Source organism: Carassius carassius, chromosome 30 (assembly GCF_963082965.1).
Source record: "Carassius carassius chromosome 30, fCarCar2.1, whole genome shotgun sequence".
Taxonomy (NCBI): Eukaryota; Metazoa; Chordata; class Actinopteri; order Cypriniformes; family Cyprinidae; genus Carassius; species Carassius carassius.
Genome location: NC_081784.1, coordinates 17,726,288 through 17,738,992, shown reverse-complemented (window position 1 = coordinate 17,738,992; position 12,705 = coordinate 17,726,288). Strand labels below are relative to the sequence as shown.

The 12,705-nt window shown below is 45.0% G+C and overlaps 1 pseudogene; it reads right to left on the bottom strand.

Annotated features, from left to right (window-relative positions):
* Positions 1 to 297: 297 nt before the first annotated feature.
* Positions 298 to 12,705, bottom strand: part of LOC132110332 (S1 RNA-binding domain-containing protein 1-like) — a 61,861-nt pseudogene continuing 49,453 nt past the window's right edge.

Below are 12,705 nucleotides of genomic sequence, written 5' to 3'. Positions count from 1 at the left end.
TTCAATATAATGATTTTCTAAAGCCATCAAGATGATCTGTGCTTATATCTGATTGGCTGATGAACATTCTAAGGTGTGCTATTATTTTCAGGGAAACACAAATGAAAAGTAGTTCCAGGCATGTCTTGGTGACAAATTAATGTACAAAATTAACAAATGTGATTGTGGCAACACAGCACTGGCCCAAAAAGGGCAAGAGTTACAATATATTAACTGTCTGGGCCAGTGGGTAATCTTTATTTTCTTCAGATATAAATATAATTCTGTCCTGTATGTAGAGGGAAAAGAGAGCGCATATCATAGATCGATTCTTACCCTGACGAATGTGAGTCATTCCAGAATGAGCTAAAGAGTGTCAGGTGTGGTGTCTAGAGATTTGGCCAAGACATCCAGACCTCTGCTCTTAACACTGCCCTCAATACTCTGAACACTGCACTGCCCATCTGATCCAAACTGCCACCTATTTGAGACAAGAACCTGAATGAAGAGAGCAAGAACAGAAAATTACTTTCTTGACAAGTGAAGAAATAAATGTAAGAGTATTTTATCAGTGATTAAGTAAGCAGATTTCATATGACACCTTCTGTAAACTTTATTTCTTATTCAGAAACACTCCACATACAAACGCACACACTTGATTCAGATGCTGTGTTAAGGCAGTGAGGTTTGTTGAGGTCCATGGGATGTTGGGTCTTAATGAATGGCTTTTTAATAGCCCTTCATGGAGGAACTCCCCCATCTCCAGAGCGGAGCCCGAAGGCCAACACATGGAGTGGAGGAGAGCAAAGACTTGGAGAGGAGGTTGATGGGGAGGGGAGGGGAGACTAATTATGCCCTAAATCTTGATTTCTAGATTCCCAGAGATGAAGACTCTGTCTACTTCTATAAATCTAACCACCTTGCGAGCGCCATACATAAAAAGGAAAAGGTTAGTGCTGAGGCTTGAGCAGTGAAGCAGGAACTAAGACCAAACACAGCCAGCAAAAAAGATCTACACATGGCCTATTACTTGGCACAGCCCATAAGCTCTGGCTCAGGATGAGCCTATTAATTCATGATCATGAACTGGAAGAATGAGACACTGGTTAACCTTCAGCTTCATACTGTGCTGCATAGTAAGTCTGTTAGGACCATATACTGCAAAACTAAAAATAACCACAGTATGTAAATATACAGCATACTGTGTGTACGGGTGGGAATCTTTAAGCAAATAATGATTCAATTTTGGAGTTGCACTGAAATGTATTTAAAAAATAAATAAATAAACAAACAAACACCCAGTGACACGTACTCGGTTACTAAACGTAACCTCGGTTCTCTCTAGAAGAGCGAACGAGTACTGCGTCTTAGCTAAGGGAAAAGTCTCTTTTCACGAAATACTGAAGCAAAAAATTATCCTTAATTTTGTATTTTTGTAAAGCGCATTTGCAGCAGTACACAGCCATAGGCGAGACGGCTCGAGAGCTTACGACAGGGCAAAGAAGACTCGAGTCTCTATCCTCTCCTGACACCGGCAGGGCAGACAGGGCAATAACCTGAGCCCGAAACGGTGTGTTGAGGGATTTCGGCACATAACCGTGCCTAGGTTTGAGTATGACCCTTGAGTCATTGGGCCCAAACTCCAAGCACGACTGGCTCACCGAGAGTGCGTGCAAATCACCCACACGCTTCACCGAAGCGAGAGCCAACAAGAATACTGTCTTGAACGACAGATGCTAAAGGCTAACCGATTGGATAGGCTTAATAGGGGGACCCTTCAAGGCCTCCAAAACCGCCGCGAGGTCCCACATAGGGACTGACGGAGGTCTGGGAGGATTCAGCCTCCTAGCTCCTCTGAGGATCCAGATGACTAAATCATTCCTTCCTATTGACTGACCGAGCGCCGTTTCAGAAAACGCCGCGATGGCCGCCACATAAACTTTGAGCGTGGATGGGGCTCTGCCCTTATCCAACAGCTCCTGTGGGAAGGAGAGGACCTCCGTCACCTCCTCACAACTAAGGGGTGAATAACCTCGAGCTGTGCACCAGCTGGAGAACACCGACCACTTCGTGGCATACAGACGTCGTGTCGACGGAGCTCTAGCCTGAGTGATGGTATTTAGCACTCCCACTGCGAGATCAGCGGGTAACCGTTGAGCGCCCACACATGGAGGGACCACAACTCCGGTTGAGGCTGCCAAATCGAGCCCCTGGCCTGTGAGAGGAGGTCCCTCCTCAACGGTACCGGCCACGGGGCGACATCTGCTAACTGCATCAAATCTGGGAACTATGGTTGGTTCTTCCAAAGAGGTGCTACAAGCAGTATTGAACATCTCGTTTCTCTCACCCGTTCTAACACCGGCGGAAGGAGGGAGACGGGAAGGAAAGCATAAAGCGGGCAGCACGGCCATTCCCGTGACAGCGCGCTTTCGTTCTTGGAAAAGAACGCAGGGCAGTGAGCGTTTTCGTGGGATGCGAAGAGGTCCACCTCCGCCCTGCCAAATCTCTCCCACAACAGCCAGACTGTTTGCGGGTGTAGAGACCATTCGCCCGTAGGAACATTGCCTCTGGACAGCCTGTCTGGACCCAGATTCTGTAGCCCAGGCACATGCACCGCCCTCAGCGAACGCACGTTGCGCTGAGCCCAAACCAGGAGGCTTCTCGAGGTGATCGAGTAAAACGGCCCTGTGGTCCACGAGCTCCGCTCGTGATCGGGCCAGAACCAGCCAGTCATCCAAATAATCCAGCACTCGCATGCCTCTGAGAGGAGCGAGCGCTGCATCCATGCACCTCGTAAACGTACGAGGAGCCACGGACAAGCCGAACGGCAGGACTGTAAACTGGTATGCCTGGCCCTCGAAGGCGAATCTCAAATATCGCCTGTGGTTTGACGCTATCTGTATTTGAAAATACGCGTCCCTCAGATCTATTGACATGAACCAGTCCCCTCTGCGAATCTGCGCGAGGAGTTTCCTGGTCGTAAGCATTTTGAAACTGCGTTTCATCAATGCCTTGTTCAGCTGTCTTAGATCCAGTATGGGCCTGAGACCCCCGTCTCTCTTGGGCACCAGAAAGTATCTGCTGTACAGCCCCCCCTCGCTTTGAGCTTGAGACACAGGCTCTACAGCCCCTTTGCTCAACAGTTTTGATATTTCGGCCCAAAGTATGTGTGCTACTTCTGTTTTGACCGTAGTTTCGACGCGCGCTGAAAAGCACGGAGGGCGTCGGAAAAAAAAACTGTAGCGAGTAGCCTCTCTTTATAATGCCTAGCACCCAATCCGAAACCCCTGGAAGCGCTGACCATGCATCTGCATGAATGGCTAAGGGCTGGAAACGAAGCGCGCTCTGTTGACTGGGCAATGGCGGCGCTCAGGTGTGCTGCGCATTTGAGGCGGGGACGCTTAACCGACTGGGGGAAGGCTGAGCAGGTACCGTGGGACTCAATATGTCTGCGAGTAACTGTGGGCTGCATATGTGCACATTTACCACTTTCAACTCGCTGTCTGCCTGTGCAGAGCGTACGTGCACGGGCCTCGTTTTTACAGAAGCCACGCGCCGTATGTGACATAGTGTATGTGGGCACTGGGGAGTGGGCACGTTTACTATGCGGCGCGCTCGACCGATCTGTGTCGATCTTATGTGCGCGAGCCCTGTGTGCAGGGCTGTGCTTACATGTGGAGATGGGCACTGAGGAGTGGGCATCGTCACTGCATCTATAGCACCATCGGCCGTGGCCGGACGAGCGTGCACAGGTTTTGTTTTTACAGAAACCACATGACACGTGTGACATAGTAATTGTGGGCACTGAGGGGTGGGCACGCTTACTATGCAGTGTGCGCGATCGACTTGAGTCGCTTTTATGGGCGCAGGCCCTGTGTGCAGGGCTGTGCATACATGTGGAGATGGGCACTGAGGAGTGGGCATCGTCACTACATTTATAGCACCATCGGCCGTGGCCGGACGAACGTGCATGGGTTTCGTTTTTACAGAAACCACATGACGCGTGTGACATAGTGATTGTGGGCACTGAGGAGTGGGCACGTCTACTATGTAGTGCGCGTGATCGACTTGAGTCGCTTTTATGGGCGCGAGCCCTGTGTGAAGGGCTGTGCTTATATGTGGAGATGGTCACTGAGCAGTGGGCATCGTCACTACATTTATAGCACCATCGGCCGTGGCCGGGACACCAGAAATTACACCTTTTTCGGGAAATATCTGGGTAGCCGTGATAACGGCTTTTGTGTGCAGGCAAGCGGGCAACTGTGCAGGCTTGCTCGCTGCAGAAAACGCTGAGACAGTCACAATTCCTGAAACTAAAACAGCGGCGCGCTTGGGTGAGAGCTAGGCTAGAGCGGAACTCGTGCACCTGCGCTTCGATGAAGCAGCCATCGCGAGTAGTGCAGACGCAGCGTCACACAGCAGGCTTTAGATGGCAACACCGCTTTTGCCGCCGTCCAGCAGAGGGCGGACAAAGGTGCGTCGCTATCGCCTGTTCCACCGGCGGAAGTGACTGGTAGTTCCTGTTTTTTAGCATCATCAGTGTTGAGAATGCTAGTGAGACAGACAAACGAATTCGCGCTGAATATGGAGCGTTCCAAGCCTTCGCCACCTCTTCGTGAAGCTCAGGAAGAAATGAGGCGGGCTTTGACAAGTACGCTCATCCGAAAGGGAAATACCATCCAGCCGGGAACGAGAGGGGGGGGCGCTGGTGCAGACCACTCGCGGCCGAGACTCGTCGCGGCCAACGCAAGCATTCGCCCCGGCTCCTTCTCGATGTCAGCTCGTCTGCTGGGCTTCTGAGCAGAAGGCGCGAGATCCTCGGAGCTCGCCCAGCCCTCACTGCCCGAAGCCAGCAGAGAGCGCGTGTCCTCTTCCCCCGACGCGGCCCTGAGATCGACTTCCTCAGATGACGCGCCGGCAAACAGCGGGCGCTGCCCACCGGGAAGCGATGCAGGGGGGGCCGGTGAAGCAGGGCGAACCGGCGAGCTCGGTTGAGCTGAAGACGGTTCCGGAATCCGCTGGAAGCGATGCTTTTACAGCGCCTCAGCGCAGCGGAGACTGCAGGCTCAGAGAAAAAGGCCAGGCGAGTCCTCAGAGTCACCATGGCAACAGCTCGCAGTGGGGGCATCTGCCGTCAGCGAGCGCGAGCGCTGCATGATCTTCACCCAGGCAGGAGACACAGATGACGTACCGGTCTCCCTCGCTGAGTGGGGCTCTGACGAGCCGCAGGAAGGCATCTTAAAAAAGACGCGAGCTCTTTTACGAGTGTGTGTCGCAGGGCGAACACACACACACATAAAGAACAGCTGGATATAACAGAATTGAAAGGATATAGGCGCCGGATAGTGCAGCAGGAACGGTAGTGGAAGGCGGCGATGCCAGCAGCTTCAGAATGGCTCGTCCTGCTGATATGCTTTCTCAGACGGCGCTTGCTTCCTCCGTGATCCAGCGATGCGTGAGCTTCGCTGAAGAGATGAAAAATCAGGTGAGTCAGCCTTTTCGAGCTCCTTTTATAGGTTGGGCCACACCCGTTTCGGCGGGAAGTGGCAAGAAGGGCGCGGAGCGCCCTTATTGGTCTGATGTTGCATCAGCCTGCGCTCGATAGGCTGTGCAGTTGCCGCAGAACAAGCCAATGAGCGAACGAGCCGTCTCGCCTATGGCTGTGTACTGCTGCAAATGCGCTTTACAAAAATACATTACATTTACATTTACATTTAATCATTTAGCAGACGCTTTTATCCAAAAAGTCAGGTCAACAAGAGAACAACAACAGTATACAAGTGCCATGACAAGTCTCAGTTAGTCTAGTATAGAACGCATAGGTAGGTTTTTTTTTTTTTTTTTTTTTTTTTTTTTTTTTTTTTTTATTAAAAGACAAGAAAAGGAAAAGTGCTAGTGTTAGTTGGTTAAGTGCAGGCGAAAAAGATGAGTCTTTAGCTGTTTCTTGAAAATGAGTAAAGACTCAGCTGTACGAATTGAGATTGGGAGGTCATTCCACCAGCTGGGCACAGTCCAGGAAAAGGTCCGTGAGAGTTATTTTGAACTTCTTTGGGATGGTACCACAAGGCGTCGATCACTTGCAGAGCGCATACTTCTGGAGGGCACATAAGATTTAACCAATGAGTTTAGGTAAGTTGGTGCCGTGCCAGTGGTCGTCTTGTAGGCTAGCATCAATACAATACAATCAATACAAAATTAAGGATAATTTTTTGCTTCAGTATTTCATGAAAAGAGACTTTTCCCTTAGCTAAGACGCAGTACGAGAGAGCTCTCGTAAGAGAACTTCAAGACTCTCCAGATGCCTCCAGGAAGAACAGCTTTAGATCAGTGCTTTACTGTTAAGGATAAAATGAACAAAACTTTGGTTTTGAAACCCTTATGTGGCATTTCTTTCCATCTCTAATCCCACATCTCTCTGGGTTTAGAGTTTTTTTCTTTCTTTGAGTGTGTTTGTGTTCAAAAACCTATAACATCTGTCAATACTAAATGTTCAATTCCTTGTTTCAAATAAGTTGATTTTGAAACAAATTATGTCAGTGGTTTAAAAGGAACCCATATATGTGACCCTGGACCACAAAACCAGTCTTAAGTCACTGGGGTATATTTTTATATCAACAGTCAAAAAAAAAACATTGCATGGGTCAAAACTATTGCCTTTTTTATGCCAAAAATCATTAGGATAATGATAATGAGGTAAAGATCATGTTCCATGAAGATATTTTGTAAATGTCCTAATGTAAATATATCAAAACTTAATTTTTGATTCGTAATATGCATTTCTAAGAATTCATTTGGACAACTTCAAGGGCAATTTTCTCAGTATTTAGATTTTTTTTGCACCCGCAGATTTCAGTTATTCAAATAGTTGTATCTCTGCCAAATATTGTCAGATCATAATAAACCATAAATCAATGGAAGGCTTATTTATTCACCTTTCAGATGATTTATAAATCTCAATTTCGAAAAATGTACACTTTAGACTGGTTTTGTGGTCCAGGGTCACAAACATATTTCTTCACCAAAGACCATAAGTATCCCTTCATAATTGTTAACAGATATTATTAAATTATTTACATACTTAACAAATTGAACCATAGCTCTGCTCATAATCATTACTAAACATACCTGCTCAAAGAACCTGGAATAATGTGCAACTATTTATTTATTTATTAATAAAAATATTATTTTTAAACAAATTAATTCATTATTGCATATTGCAAATAATGGATATGCCAAATATTTTCAGACTGCATTGCATTTGTCTGTAATATTTTGTCCTTTGTGTGCTTTCTCAATAAATACAATTATGAATAATTAGATTAAAATACCACAACATTTTCTTAACCACAAGAACCATGACCATAAGAAATGTTCCCTCAATAAAATGATGACAAATACAAATAAACCAATTAATATTATTTTTGTACTATGTTCAATTTTTTTTTAAATGATCCATACTGAAATTCTATACAATCCGGTCTAAATAAAAATAAGAAAATGCTAAATTGAATGAAGTGAATTTAGGTATCACAACATTATAATATTGCTTGTGTAACTGTCATCATTTGTAAGTTGCTTTAAATGTAAATATAACATACTGATAAAAGGTCAGTCCATAATTCCTCAATTTGTCTTCACAAAATCACAAAGTTAGGTTAGTGCATAAATATTGTTCTCTCATCAGAGCACAATGCACATGAGTGATATAATCTCTACAAGGAAACACACATATCCTGGAGTGTGCAGCAAGCCTGTGTAATGGGGTCAAGCTGTCCAGAGGAGGCTGTGGAATGCTGGGATCCTGAGCATTACAGAAAGTTTTGAGTTTTGGCAAGCAGAGAGGGGGGCAGAGCTGCTGAGCCAGCTTGCTGATGGATGGCCGTTGCCTGACGCCAGCGCAGCTGTCCTCTGTGTGACTGACAGGGCAGGTGGGTTCAAGCCCCACCCATTTCCTGCAGCAGACAGAGGGCTTGACAGCAACAGTGACAGGCAAATCTACTCACACTCACTCTATTGTATTTACCCACACAATTTCACACTCTCCGAGCTCACAAACATACACAGCACTAATACACATACATGCTGATCATTGCTCCTTCTCGAAAAAGTGTATGCTTGCCAGGAGGGATGCTGGTAGGGTGTCATTTTAAACTGTGCGTGTCCAAACATTGACAATAATTCCTGTATATTTACTTACCTTCTCTAGGTACTATAAAATATTATCAAATAATGAAATGCAGTTTAACAAGGAATTTGAAACCAGAATTTCTATTAGTTAGTAGATTTTTTACAGTTAAAAATAATAATAATAAAAAAAAAATTTGAAATGATGCCTTTCCTGTCTAAAAAAAAAAAACAATGTGTGTGTTTTACATAACATTCAAACTAAATATATTCCAAATTTTCCAAAAAATGTAGGAACAAATGAAATCACAGTACAGAAATATCACATACTCTGGGTGGCCTTTAGCATTTAGATTAAAGCGGTCATATGACGTTGCTAAAAAGAACATTATGTTGTGTATTTGGTGTAATTAAATGTTTTTATGCGGTTTAAGGTAAAAAAAAAAAAGAAACATTATTTTCCACATAATGTACATTATTGTTGCTCCTCTATGCCCCGCCTTTTTCAAAAGTGAGGTGTACGCTGATTGGCCAGCTATCCAGTGCATTGTGATTGGCTGAATACCTCAAGTGTGTGACAGAAATGTTACATCCCTAAGCATAATCTGATGCCATCTTCTGGGCACGACCAGACAAAACCAGTAAAACCCATTACACAAACGAGGCATTTGTTGCATCCAGTGGGGGCATAATTAAAAAATATGTGAAAAAAATTGTGTTGCGTATCGGGCTGCATAAAAATAAAACTATGTCTGTATTTGGGAATGGAGAAGTGACAAATAACAGGCACTACTCTACACTGCTCAAAACTCATGTTTGAATCATCAGAGGCAAATACTTTATATTTAAAAAATTTACTTACAGGCTGTGAGTCAGAAACGTCAGTCTGTACTTGCAAAGTTGGAACTGCCTCACTTTATAGAAACAGCCTTTGAGCACGGACCCATTGTAGGATCGTCTGCAGGTTCAGGAAACAGTCTCTTCTGCCTTCAGCTTAAGTTTGCTTTTGCAGCGAGCTAAACAAAGGCTTAGTAAAAGTCGTAGACAGTTTTCTGGGTCAAACTTTGTTTACTGAAGCCCAATTTGTGAAACTGTAACACAAATGAACAATAATATGAAAACATATCTCTTACCATGGTACATTCAGTTCACATAGATCAAACATGAATCACCTTTATATAACTTAGAAGATAGCTATGATGTAAATCAAGAACAATCAAGCATCTCAATATATACCCCTATTTACAGTTAACCTGTCAGATGTAAATAGTTCTCAAACATGAGTACAACCTATCAAAATACATGTAACAATATTTTACTGCTTAGATTAACATTTTAAACTTACAGATTGTGCTGTTTCAGGAGCAAAACAAGAAGGAAGGACGTGGATGCACCTTCACACTCTGCTGCCATGAGCTCGAACATCCTAAAATGGCTGCTGTATTTTTATAGAAGACGTGCTACTTGAAATGTCCACAAGGTGTCAGTATTGACAAAATAAACTATAATATGACTAAGGCCAGGATACTCCCCGCCTGACATCAACAGATGTCACATCAGACTTGAACAGTACCAAAGGTGTCAACATCCAAATTGTTAACTACGTTAATTAGTGTCCTTTGAAACCAGAAGAACCACTTCATTGACTGGTCTCAGAAAGAATCTTGGTTCACCTTTCTTTATGATTTTTACTTCAATCTTTCTGACTTTGCCATCCTCACTTGGGTAAGTTTTAGTTATAATCCCAACTGGCCAGTCATTTCTTTTCTCCTGAGCATCTTTCAGAAGCACAACATCTCCTTTCTGTAAGTTTGGTTTAGCTGTGCGCCACTTGCGACGTTTCTGAAGTCCACTTAAATATTCATTCTTCCATCTTCCCCAGAAGACATTAGCTAAATATTGAACTCGCCGCCACTGAGCTCTGCACAGATCGTAGCTTTCAAATTGGCCAGGTGGTACAGGTGGGGCTCCAACTTTCTGCGTAAGGAGCATTGCTGGTGTGAGTATCATTGGTTGTTCTGGATCAGTAGAGACTGTAGTTAAGGGACGAGCATTCACAATTGCACTCACTTCTGCCATGAACGTTATTAAAACTTCATGTGTCAGTCTTTCAGAGCTGTGTTGAAGAAGCATAGCATCGAGAATACGTCGGGAAACTCCAATCATGCGCTCCCAGGACCCTGCCATATGTGAAGCATGAGGAGAATTGAACTGCCAGCAGCATTGGTTATCAGATAGATAAGCTTGGATGTTTGTGTTGTGGCAACCTTTCTTGTCAATTTGTAGCTCTTTGCAGGCTCTCACAAAGTTGGTTCCACAATCAGACCTCAAGACCTTAGCGGGCCCTCTGATTGCAAAGAACCGCCGCAGGGAATTGATAAAACATGAGGCACTCATAGACTCAATCACTTCTAGGTGAATCGCCCGTGTAGTCATGCAAGTAAATATGACCGCCCATCTTTTAGCTTCTGCTGGGCATCCTCGTGTTTTCCTGACCACAACTGGCCATGGACCAAAGACATCCAATCCAACGAATGTGAATGGCGGGTCTACGTGTAATCTGTCAGCTGGTAACTCAGCCATTATCTGCTCCTCTTGTTTGCCTCTCAATTTGCGACAGGTGACACAGTTGTAAATAGAGCTGCTGACTGATCTCTTACCTCCAACAATCCAGTAACCACCTGCCCTTATGGCACCTTCCGTGAGGTGTCGGCCTTGGTGATATACCTTCTCATGAAAGTGTCGAATCAAAAGCTGAGTAACATGATGTTTACCAGGTATGAGAGCTGGATGAAGTTCTACAGATGGCAATTGAGCTCTCCCCAGCCGACCTCCTACTCTGAGAAACCCTTCTGAGTCAATAAATGGACAGAGTTTGCTGAGAGGACTTGACTTTTTTACAGACTGTCCTTGTTCTAGGCATTTAAAGTCATCTCTGTATACTTCTCTCTGAACCGTTTGAATGATAGTAGCTGTAGCCTGCTTCAGCTGCTCTTCATCTTTAAACTTGTTACAAATGTGCCATCCGCGACAGACATCTCCTGACCCAGGTTTGACACACTTGGCTATGTGTTGCAATCGTGCTATGGCCTTTAACAGGGAGCTCCATCTAGAGAATCGTTGGAACCTTTCACTCCCAAGGTTTTTCTGTGACACACTAGTCACGCAGGTAATACACTCAGGACGAAGCTCTGCATCTGTTTCAGGATTGATGAGGGTGTAGGACCTTTTATCAAGTTCGTCTTGTCTTGTGTGTAGGAGGAATGGAGGACCTTTAAGCCAATATGATGAAGTCAGTTGCTCTGAGGGGAGCCCTCTGCTTGCAGGATCAGCTGGATTAAGATGAGTGGGCACAAAGTTCCACTGATGCGGTCCCGTAGAGTGTCTAATGCGCTGTACTCGATTATGAACGTAGACGTGAAAACGCCTCGTCTCATTGTAGATGTATCCTAGCACTACTTTAGAGTCAGTGTAGAATCTTACATCATCCAGTGTTGTATCCAGCTGTTCTTGAAGCATTTCAGCTACTTCCACTGCTAGTACAGCCGCACATAACTCAAGTCGAGGGACAGTGACATCCGGCTTAGGAGCAAGTTTTGCTCTGCCGAAGAGGAACCCAACTTCACTCAGACCATCTGGGTTAGTAACTTTCAGGTAAGCTACTGTTCCTACAGCTTTAGTGGAAGCATCACAAAACACAATGATCTCTTTCTTGTGTGCACTAGACAATGAGATGGAGGTATACATTCTTGAGATTTTTAATCCTTGCAGATGTTTAAGAGAATCTTTCCATTTTTGCCATTTCTCTTGTTTCTCATTGGGCAGAATAACATCCCAATCATCTGCATCTCCAGAGATGTCTCTCAGGATGGACCGACCCTCAATGCTTACAGGTACTACAAATCCTAGAGGATCGTACAAGCTGTTGATGGTAGAAAGCACTCCTCGCTTAGTGTAAGGTTTGTCACTGATGGATACTTGAAAAACAAACGCATCTGTTGCCAAGTCCCAACACAATCCTAAGCTTCGTTGTATGGATAGTGAGTTTACACCAAGATCAAGGCCCTGCAGCGTAGTTGCTAGATCGTCATTCGGGAAAGCTCTCATGACAACGGGGCTATTGGACGAGATTTTGTGTAGGCGGAGGTTGGATTGTGCTAGCATCTGTTGAGCTCTGTGCAATACATCAACAGCTTCAGCTTCAGAACTGAATGATTTTAGCCCATCGTCCACATAGAAATGGCGTTCGATGAAGAGCCTTGCATCACTTCCATACTCTGACTCTCCCTCTACAGCTGTTCTTTTGAGCCCGTATACAGCTACTGATGGGGAGGGGCAATTACCAAAAACATGGACCCTCATGCGGTACTCTAAGATATCTCCATCAAGGTTGTGATCCTTAAACCACAAGAAGCGCAGGTAATCTCGATGGTCCTCTTTGACCAGAAAGCTGTGAAACATTTGCTCAATGTCTGCCATCACAGCATAGGAGTCAGATCTGAAGCGGACAATCACACCTATCAGGCTGTTGTTCAGGTCTGGGCCTTTAAGGAGAATTTGATTCAAAGAGACGTTGTTGTATTGAGCACTTGAATCAAACAC